General features: G+C 48.5%; 1 protein-coding gene across 3 annotated transcripts in view; it reads left to right on the forward strand.

Moving 5' to 3' along the window:
* Nucleotides 1-9,877, forward strand: part of CBX1 (chromobox 1) — a 37,231-nt gene that overhangs the window by 3,401 nt on the left and 23,953 nt on the right. The window contains exon 1 of one of the 3 annotated variants that reach the window (XM_032163351.2): nt 3,309-3,515. The exons of 1 other annotated variant lie outside the window; for it this stretch is intronic. The gene's annotated coding sequence lies outside the window, so the exon portion shown is untranslated. Of the gene's footprint in view, nt 1-3,308; nt 3,516-3,621; nt 4,040-9,877 lie in introns of those variants that run through there. One more of the 3 variants, XM_032163352.2, reaches the window with a different exon arrangement.

Here is a 9,877-nt window from a genome sequence, read left to right on the forward strand (position 1 = left end):
TACTCAGGAAGCTGAGGGGGAAAGATTACTTGGGCCTGGGAAGCTGAGACTGCAGTGAACCGTGATTGCACTACTGCACTCCAGCCTAGGAGACAGAGTAACATCCTGTCTCAAAAAAAAAAAAAAAAAAAACTATATATACATATATATATATATATATAGGCCGGGCGTGGTGGCTCACACTTGTAATGCCAGCATTTTGGGAAGCCGCAATGGGGGGATCACAAGGTTAGTTCAAGACCAGCCTGAAAACACAGTGAAACCCCGTCTCTACTAAAAATACAAAAATTAAGGCTGGGCACGGTGGCTCACACCTGTAATCCCAGCACTTTGATAGGCGGAGGCGGTGGGACCACTTGAGGTCAGGAGTTCAAGACCAGTCTGGCCAACATGGTGAAATCCCCTCTCTACTAAAATTACAAAAATTAGCCAGGCATGGTGGCGGGCGACTGTAAACCCAGCTACTCAGGAGACTGAGGCTGGACAATTGCTTGAACCCAGGAGGTGGAGGTTGCAGTGAGCCGAGATCTCACCACTGCACTCCAGCCTGGGTGACAGAGCAAGACTCAGTCTCGGGAAACAAAAAAATTAGCTGGGCATGGTGGTGGGCACCTGTAATCCCAGCTACTCGGGAGACCGGGGCTGGATCATTGCTTGAACCCAGGAGGTGGAGGTTGCAGTGAGCCGGGATCATGCTACTGCACTCCAGCCTGGGTGACAGAGTTAGACTCGTCTCAAAAAATAATAATAAATAAAAATAAATAAAATAAAATAAAAAATAAACCAGCCGTGGTGGCTCACGCCTGTAATCTTAGCACTTTGGGAGGTTGAGGCGGGTGGATTGCCTGAACTCAGGAGTTCAAGACCAGCCTGGGCAACACGGTGAAACCCCCGTCTCTACTAAAATACAAAAAAATTAGCTGTGCATGGTGGCGTGCACTTGTAATCCCAGTTACTTGGGAGGCTGAGGCGGGAGAATTGCATGAACTCGGGAGGCAGAGGTTGCAGTGAGCCGAGATCTTGCCATTGCACTCCAGCCTGGGCAACAGTGCAAGACTCTGCCTCAGAAAAAAAAAAAAAGGCACTCATTAATAGTAGCTAATTATCATTACAACTAATTTTCTCATCATTATCATCAGTCAAAAACAGTACACTACAGGAAGAAGTGAGTAGATGCTTCTCACTTGCTTCTTCATAGAAACCCAGCCCAAATGTTTCAGGAAGAATTGCTCTCTTTGTGTCCGGAGTTGGTTCCTTCCGGTGGGTTTGTGGTCTCCCTCACTTAAAGAATGAAGCCGCGGACGTTCATAGTGAGTGTTAAAAACAGCTCTTAAAGCTGGCAGGGACCCAAAGGGTGAGCAGCAGCAAGATTTATTGTGAAGAGCAAAAGAACGCGAAAGAACAAAGCTTCCAGCTTTTACACCCTTATTTGTCCCCGCGCATTTTCCATTTCTGTCCTATCAGAGTGCCCTTTTTTCAATCCTCCCCGTGATTGGCTACTTTTAGATTCCTGCTGATTGGTGCATTTTACAGAGTGCTGATTGGTGCATTTTACAGAGTGCTGATTGATGCATTTTGCAGAGAGCTGACTGGTGCATTTTACAATCCTCTTGCTAGCTACAGAGCGCTGATTGGTGTGTTTTTACAGAGTGCTGATTGGTGCATTTTACAATCCCCTTGCTAGGTACAGAGCGCTGATTGGTGCATTTTACAATTCTCCTGCAAGACAGAAAAGTTCTCCAAGTCCCCACTCGACCCAGGATGTCCAGCTGACTTCACCTCTCATCTTCTCTGTGCTTTCTTGAAGTCCCTTTAACTAAACTCTATTATGATATTGCTGGACTGGGTTTTTCTTACATGACAGTTCTCCAGAGCCCTGAACAGTGCCTGCATCAGCAAAACTTGTCTTATAAATGCAAACTCCTGCCCCGAACAGTGCCTGCATCAGCAAAACTGTCTTATAAATGCAAACTCTTGCCTTTTGGGGTAGAGTGTAATAGAGTTTCCCTCTTCCTCCTGATTAGAAGGATACTTTAAAATAAAAAAATAAAACTTTAGTTATATTGTGGCTTAAAAACATGGTTTTTTCTCAATTGTGTGTTTCCTTGGGATGATTGGGTGAAAGGTGCTGACGGAGATTAATGACACTGAAAAAGGTGAGCACAAATTACAATGAAAAAGGGGACATTTTTGTGGTGCAGCCAATGAAAAGGGGGAAATTCAGGAAGCTATGAGAGGCCTATGGGGGGACCTAACCTACTCTAAGGGAATCAGGGAAGACCTCGAAGGGGAAGTTATCTTAACACTGAGCAGTATTTTTTTTTTTTTAGACGAAGTTTCGCTCTTGTTGCCCAGGCTGGAGTGCAATGGGGCGATCTCGGCTCACTGCAACCTCCACCTCCTGGGTTCAAGCGATTCTCCTCCCTCAGCTTCCCGAGTAGCTGGCACTACAGGCGCCCGCCACGACGCCCAGCTAATTTTTGTATTCTAGTAGAGATGGTGTTTCACCATGTTGGCCAGGCTGGTCTTGAAACCCTGACCTCAGATGATACACCCACCTCCGCCTCCCAAAGTGTTGGGATTATAGACTTGAGCCACCGTGCCGGCCTGAGTAGGAATTTTACAGAGATTTGAGGAGGCAGAGATTGAGGACTAAGAAATCATTGGAAATTTGAGGCAGCGGCGATATAATAAAGTTCTAGTGAAGAATCTAACATTCAAAAATTTTGAGGATGTGAATTACAGAACTGTCCAGAAGTGGTTGATTTTTTGGGGGCCAAGCATCACGGGGCTCGCTTATAAAAATCATGTGTTCTAATTTTCTTTTCTTTTCGAGATGGAGTCTCGCTCCATCGCCCAGGCTGGAGTGCAGTGGCCGGATCTCGGCTCACTGCAAGCTCCGCCTCCCAAGTTCAAGCAATTCTCCTGTCTCAGCCTCCTGAGTAGCTGGGACTACAGGCGCCTGCCACCATGCCCAGCTAATTTTTGCATTTTTAGTAGAGACAGGGTTTCACCTTGTTGGTAAGGCTGGTCTCGAACTCCTGACCTCAGGTGATCCACCCGCCTCGGCCTCCCAAAGTGCTGGGATGACAGGCGTGAGCGACTGCCCCTGGCCCATATGTTCTAATCTTCTAGGTTACAGCGCTCTACGCTGCAATCTCTCCACCGTTACAGTTTAAAAACTAGAAGTCCCTACCACCCTCGCCTGCTGTGCGTGCGCGGCGCGCGGCGCTTCGGGCCTTGTAGTCTTGGACAGACCCCGAGGCCCATGGTGCCGTGCGGCGGGTCGTCGCGCCTGCGCGGTGCAAGCGGCGGGCAGCGCAGAGTGCGAGGCTCTTTTGTTCGGCTGAGGGGAGGGCCGTTGGCCGGGGCCTGCGGTACGCCGCTTCAGTCAGGGACTCCACTGCGGCCACCCGGCTTGCTGCCTTCCTGGGCGCCACTCCCCCAGGCGACCCGACGCGACGCGCCAGTAGCGCAGCACCGATTCCTCTCGGGCTCTTGGGCGCTGCTGTGAGGTGAGGAGCCCGCTGGAGGCGCGAGAGCTGGGGGAGGGGGCGCGGCGGCGGCGGCTGCGGCGGGAGCCGTGCGTGAGGGGCCGCGCTTTCGAGGCGGAGGTTAGGAGCGGGGAGCGGGGAGCGCGCCCGGGTCCGGCGTCCTGCTTCTCCGCTTCCCGCGCTGAGCTCTCCGCCTGTCGCTGAGGCGTCGGTGCCAGCTGCGTGAAGGATGGAGAGGGCGGGGCGCGAATCCTGAGCCAGAGACTGAAGTGCTTGGGGGTGGGCCGAGCACTTGGGGGCAGCTCTTCGGGGCCCTGGTGGTCTGGAACAATGTTGCTTGGCTGGGCGGCTGCGGGATAGGGCGGAAGGGGACAGGCTTGAGGCTTGGATAGGCGTGAGGAGGCGCTGACTACCGCACGACCCGAGGTTTGTAACTATGTTCGGAGGACGCCGGGTCCGGCTGGGACTGCCAGAGGAACCTGGCTTTGCAGGACTACGGAGGAGTAACGTCGAGTGAATTGGAAGAGGGCCCTGGGCCGCACAAGGTGTGCTGATTGGAGGAGGAGATGTGTGGAATGAATTGGGAAAGGGGGCACGGAGGGGGAGGGGCAGGCGTTTGCTGGGCCTGGCTCTGGAAGGGGAGGAGCTGTTAGGATAAGTAGGGCGGAGATCCCGAGAATATTTCTGTAAGGTATGTAAGAAAAAAGGGGAAAGCAGGCCGCCCTTGCATCCTGATGGGTCCTTACAGTGGGGAGGCTGTGAGAATAATGTGTGAAGAAAGGATGGAATACGCTTTTTTCACTTTTCCAGGTTTCCTACTACCTTCACTCCATGATTCCTTTGGGGAGTTAAAAAAGTCCAAGTGCAGTTCTTGCTTTAATTCAAAATTAGTTCCATACGTTTTTGTGTGGGATCGTAACTGGTCTCACAAAAGTGATGAAATTGTAAGAATACGTAGATGAGTTAATAGTTAAGGAACGGCGTGAGGTAGTGAGAGATTGTGAGATCATGTGAGGTGCGAGAAATTGGGAGACATAGATAGGAAAATTATGTGAGATTGGGAGGTAATATTTGTTTCGTGGGCCCTTCTGTTTTTAGCCAGCTTTTCCTTGTTGGAAAATTTGAATACAGAGTGAGTAATATTTTACCTGTTTTGTTTTTGTTTTTGTTTTTTTTGAGAAGAGTCTCCCTCTGTTGCCCAGGCTGAAGTGCAGTGGTGCGATCTTGGCTCACTGCAACCTCCACCTCCTGGGTTCATGCGATTCTCTTGCCTCAGCCTCCCGACTAGCTGGGATTACAGGCACACGCCACCACGCCTGGCTAATTTTTGTATTTTTAGTAGAGACGGGGGTTTCACTGTATTGGTCACGCTGGTCTTGAACTCCTGACTTCGTGATCCTCCCGCCTCGGCCTCCCAAAGTGCTGGCATTATAGGCGTGAGCCACCGCGCCTGGCCATATTTTGCCTCTTTTTCAAAGTTTCAAATGAGGGTTTTTCATAAATTGGTGTTACATTTAGACTTGTTGGTTTAACGCAGTTGAGGTGGAATTTACAAAAAGCTTAGCTATAATCAGTTATATACTAGAACCTCTAGCCCAGGGTAAAGTAGCCTCCTCAATTGTGTTGAGTCACATCAGCAGTTTGGAAAGATTGTGAAAGGTCCAAGGCTTTGGAATAGATTCAGGAATACAATGGGGAAATTAGTGCCGGTGTTCCTCCCTAGGTGCCTTATAGACTTTTATATGAAAGTGGTGTGATTGAAAAGCACTTGTATTGAAACCGGTGGCACCTTAATGAAGCTTCAGGGGAGTGGAGGACCTGAAGTCATTTACGGTTTTCCCTGTGGTGATATTTTTCTTCAATGGCTGCTGTATCCTAAATTGTTTTTCATCAAAAAATAGTAGGGCCGGGCGCAGTGGCTCAAGCCTGTCATCCCAGCACTTTGGGAGTCTGAGGTGGGTGGATCACCTGAGGTCAGGAGTTCGAGACCAGCCTGGCCAACATGGTGAAACCCCATCTCTACTAAAAATAGAAAAATTAGCCCGGTGCGGTGGCGGGCACCTGTAGTCCCAGCTACTTGGGAGGCTGAGGCAGGAGAATCGCTTGAACCCGAGGCGGAGGTTGCAGTGAGCTGAGATTGGCGCCGCTGCCCTCCAGCCTGGGCAACAGAGGGAGACTCTGTCTCAAAAAAAAAGTAAAGGGGGCCGGACGCGGTGGCTCACGCCTGTAATCCCAGCACTTTGGGAGGCTGAGGTGGGCGGATCATGAGGTCAAGAGATCGAGACCATCCTGGCCAACCAACATGGTGAAACCCTGTCTCTACTAAAAATACAAAATTAGCTGGGCCTAGTGGCACATGCCTGTAGTCCCAGCTACTCGAGAGGCTGAGGCAGGAGAATTGCTTGAACCCGGGAGGTGGAGGTTGCCATGAGCCGAGATCGCACTGTTGCACTCCAGCCAGGGCAACAAGAGCGAAACTCTGTCTCAAAAAAAGAAAAATGAAAAAATGGGGCTGTACCTCTTGTTCATCAGTGCCTGGCACATAGTAGGTCTTTCAGATTGTTGAATGAATGATGAATGGGGAGCTTTGAGATCCATTCTGAGAACTCTGTTAGCCAAATTAATGTGCATAGTAGTTTGCTTGTCCTGTATCTGTGACATTTGGCAGAGTTAAACTGTTGCTTTGGCATGCTTGTCTTAGCCTCAGTTAGTTTCTTTGCTTTTTGTTTGTTTTTTGTTTTTTGTTTTTTTAACAATAAAGATTTTTATTGTTTTTTGTTTTTTTAAGACAGGGTGTCGCTCTGTTGCCAGGCTGGAGTGCAGTGGTGGCATCATGGCTCACTGAAGCCTCGACCTCCTGGACACAAGCAGTCCTCCCACCACAGCCTCTTGAGTAGCTAGGACTACAGTCTCATGCCACCATGCATGGCTTCTTTTTTGTAGGGACAGTCTCTGTTGCCCAGAATGGTTAGCTTCAGTTTTGTACTCACTCTGGTACCAAATATAGAAAAGGTATACAGGCTGTGCAACTGGCCGTTTTAAATACCTCAGGCCTCAGATTCTGGGTTTCGTCAGCAAGCAAATAGCTTGAATATATCTGTTTTAAAAGAATCTTGAAAAATCTTCTGTGTCGTTAGTATTGATGAACAATAATTTACCAGTAGCAATGTCTGTTGAAAAATTGAATAGGCTTTCCAAGGTTATTTGGAGAAGTTACTCAAATATGGACAAAATTTAGATCTTCTCGGTATTTACATAGAATAACTTGTATTAAATCTTTCCTGCCTTTAGCATTTATACTTTGATGACCAGAAGGGGGCAATCTAATTTGTCTGTGAAATTGTGCCTTTTAAAATAATAGTTGACACTTTGAGTGCGTGACAGAACTATGGTATTAATTGTTTTTTTTTGAGACGGAGTCTCGCTCTGTCGCCAAAGCTGGAGTGCAGTGGCATGATCTCAGCTCACTGCAACCTCCGCCTCCCAGGTTCAAGGGGTCCTCCTGCTTCAGCCTCCGGAGTAGCTGTGACTACCAGGGGCCCCCTACAACTCCCGGCTAATTTTTGTATTTTTAGTAGAGATGGGGTCTTGCCATGTTGGCCAGGCTGGTCTTGAACTCCTGACCTCGGGTGATCCACCCTCCTCGGCCACCCAAAGTGTTGGGATTACAGGTGTGAGCTACCGCGCCCAGCCTATAGTATTAATTTTTAACTGACAAGAATGGTGTATCCTTATGGGGTACTGTGTGGTGGCGTTTTTTTTTTTTTTGAGACGGAGTTTCGCTCTTGTTGCCCAGGCTGGAGTGCAGTGGTGCAATCTCAGCTTACTGCAACCTCCGCCTCCTTGGTTCAAGTGATTCTCCTGCCTCAGGCCTGCTAAGTAGCTGAAATTATAGGCGCCTGCCACCACACCTGGCTAATTTTTTGTATTTTTTTAGTAGAGATGGGGTTTCATCATGTTGGCCAGGTTAGTCTTGAACTCCTGACCTCAGGTGATCCACCCTCCTTGGCCTCCAAAGTGCAGAGATTACAGGCATGAGCCACCACTCCCAGCTTGTGGTGGGGTTTTTTGAACTTTTATTTTTCTCATATAAATAGAGGCAGGGACTCACTGTGTTGCCCAGGCTAGTTTCAAACTCCTGGTCTCAAGTAATCTTCCCACCTCACCCTCCCAAAGTACTGGGATTACAGATATGAGCCACTGCACCTGGCCCACTGTGGTGGTTTTTGTTTTTTTGTTTTTTTTAGACAAGTCTTGCTCTGTCACCCAGGCTGGAGTGCAGTGGTGCACTCCACTCGACTCACTGCAGCTTCCACCTCCCAGGTTCAAGTGATTCTCCTGCCTCAGCCTCCTGAGTAGCTAGGAATACAGGTGCACACCACCATGGCCAGCTAACTTTTTTTGTATTTTTAGTAGAGATGAGGTCTCACCATGTTGGCCAGGCTGGTCTTGAAATCCTGACCTCAAGTGATCCACCCACTTCAGCCTCTCAAAGTGCTGGGATTGCAGGTGTGAGCCACCACTCCTGGCCACTGTGGTGTTTTGATACGTTTCCAATGTAGTCATAATTCTGGTCTAGCTTTCTAACCACTTTTATTTTATCTTAAATTAACCTTTGAAGGATAGCTTGAGGTATCTCTATGTCCATACTAACATTTGTAGACTCTTGTGGCCTCTCAACCAAAAAATCTATGTCAAAATATCCGTGTCAACATACTCAAAGGGGTTTTCCAAGTTTCAGAACACATCTCAGATAAAATTCAAAATGTATTCGCACACCAGCATTCTAGCCTTAGATCCTCTGGAATTCAAGGGCTGGTGTTCCTTTAAAAATGAAACTCCTGACCGAGCGTGATGGCTCATGCCTGTAATACCAGCACTATGGGAGGTCGAGGTGGGTGGATCACCTCAGGTGGGAATTGAAGACCAGCCTGACCAACATGGAGAAACTCCGTCTCTACTAAAAATACACAATTAGCTGGGCGTGGTGGCGCATGCCTGTAATCCCAGCGACTCGGGAGGCTGAGGCAGGAGAACTGCCTGAACCTGGGAGGCGGAGGTTGCAGGGAGCCGAGATTGCACCACTGTACTCCAGCCTGGGTGAAAGAGCAAGACTCCGTCTCCAAAAAAAAGAAACTCCTGCTAACTGTGTGTGTGGCCTAAGTTCTTGTTTTCTGCTTAGTCAAGTTTTCCATCTGGAAAGCATTTGCTTCGCAAACAGCCACAGCTTACAGACTAAAAGCAGTTTAGAAACAAGACTACCACCTGAATATACTACACATGCCTTCACCTGCCTTTTGATGATTGGTATGTAGTTGCTTATTCTTTCAACAAAAGGTACTTCTTTCTTGTTTTCTCTTAGGGCTTATGGATCAGATTTATCTTTCTGCTTATTCCTTTAAAAGCTTATAGCTTTGGACTTCTATTCCCTGATGCTTCTGAGACAGTCATCCTTTTTTTTTTTTTTTTGAGACGGAGTGGATCATGGCACATCTCGGTCACTGCAACTCCCTCCAGGTTCACCCATTCTCTGACACCTTACTGGACTACAGGCCCTTGTTGCCCAGGCTGGAGTGCAATGATACGATCTCGGCTCACCGTGACCTCAACCTCCTGGGTTCGAGTGATTTTCCTGCCTCAGCCTCCCAAGTAGCTGGGATTACAGGCATGCACCACCATGCCTGGCTAGTTTTGTATTTTTAGTAGAGATGAGGTTTCTCCATGTTGGTCAGGCTGGTCTCAAACTCCCGACCTCAGGAGATCTGCCCGCCTCAGCCTCCCGAAGTGCTGGGATTACAGGCGTGAGCCACCGCGCCCCACCTGAGACATCCATCTTTATTGCCCATGTAGGGTTCAACAACTTGTTCAGGTTCTAGACATACCTTTAATTGTGTATGCAAGTAAAAATAGAAACAAAATGCTTTGGGAACCCAAAGAAAAGAGAAATATTATTTAGCTAGGTTGGGTAGGCTTCATGGAGAAAGTAGCATTTTTAAGCTTGGTCTTGAAGAATGGATAGGATTTTGACTGTTGGCCCTGTACAGGAGCACACTACTTTCTTCTTTCTTTTATTATTATTTTTTTTTGAGACGGAGTCTCGCTCTGTCGCCCAGGCTGGAGTGCAGTGGCGCAATCTCGGCTCACTGCAAGCTCCACCTCCCGAGTTCACGCCATTCTCCTGCCTCAGCCTCTCCGAGTAGCTGGGACTACAGGCACCCGCCACCACGCCTGGCTAATTTTTTTGTATTTTTAGTAGAGTCGGGGTTTCACCGTGGTCTCGATCTCCTGACCTCGTGATCCGCCCGCCTCGGCCTCCCAAAGTGCTGGGATTACAAGTGTGAGCCACCACGCCCAGCCTTTTTTTTTTTTTTTTTTTTTTTTTT

This window comes from Hylobates moloch, unplaced genomic scaffold (assembly GCF_009828535.3).
Source record: "Hylobates moloch isolate HMO894 unplaced genomic scaffold, HMol_V3 SCAFFOLD_10, whole genome shotgun sequence".
NCBI classification, from domain to species: Eukaryota; Metazoa; Chordata; class Mammalia; order Primates; family Hylobatidae; genus Hylobates; species Hylobates moloch.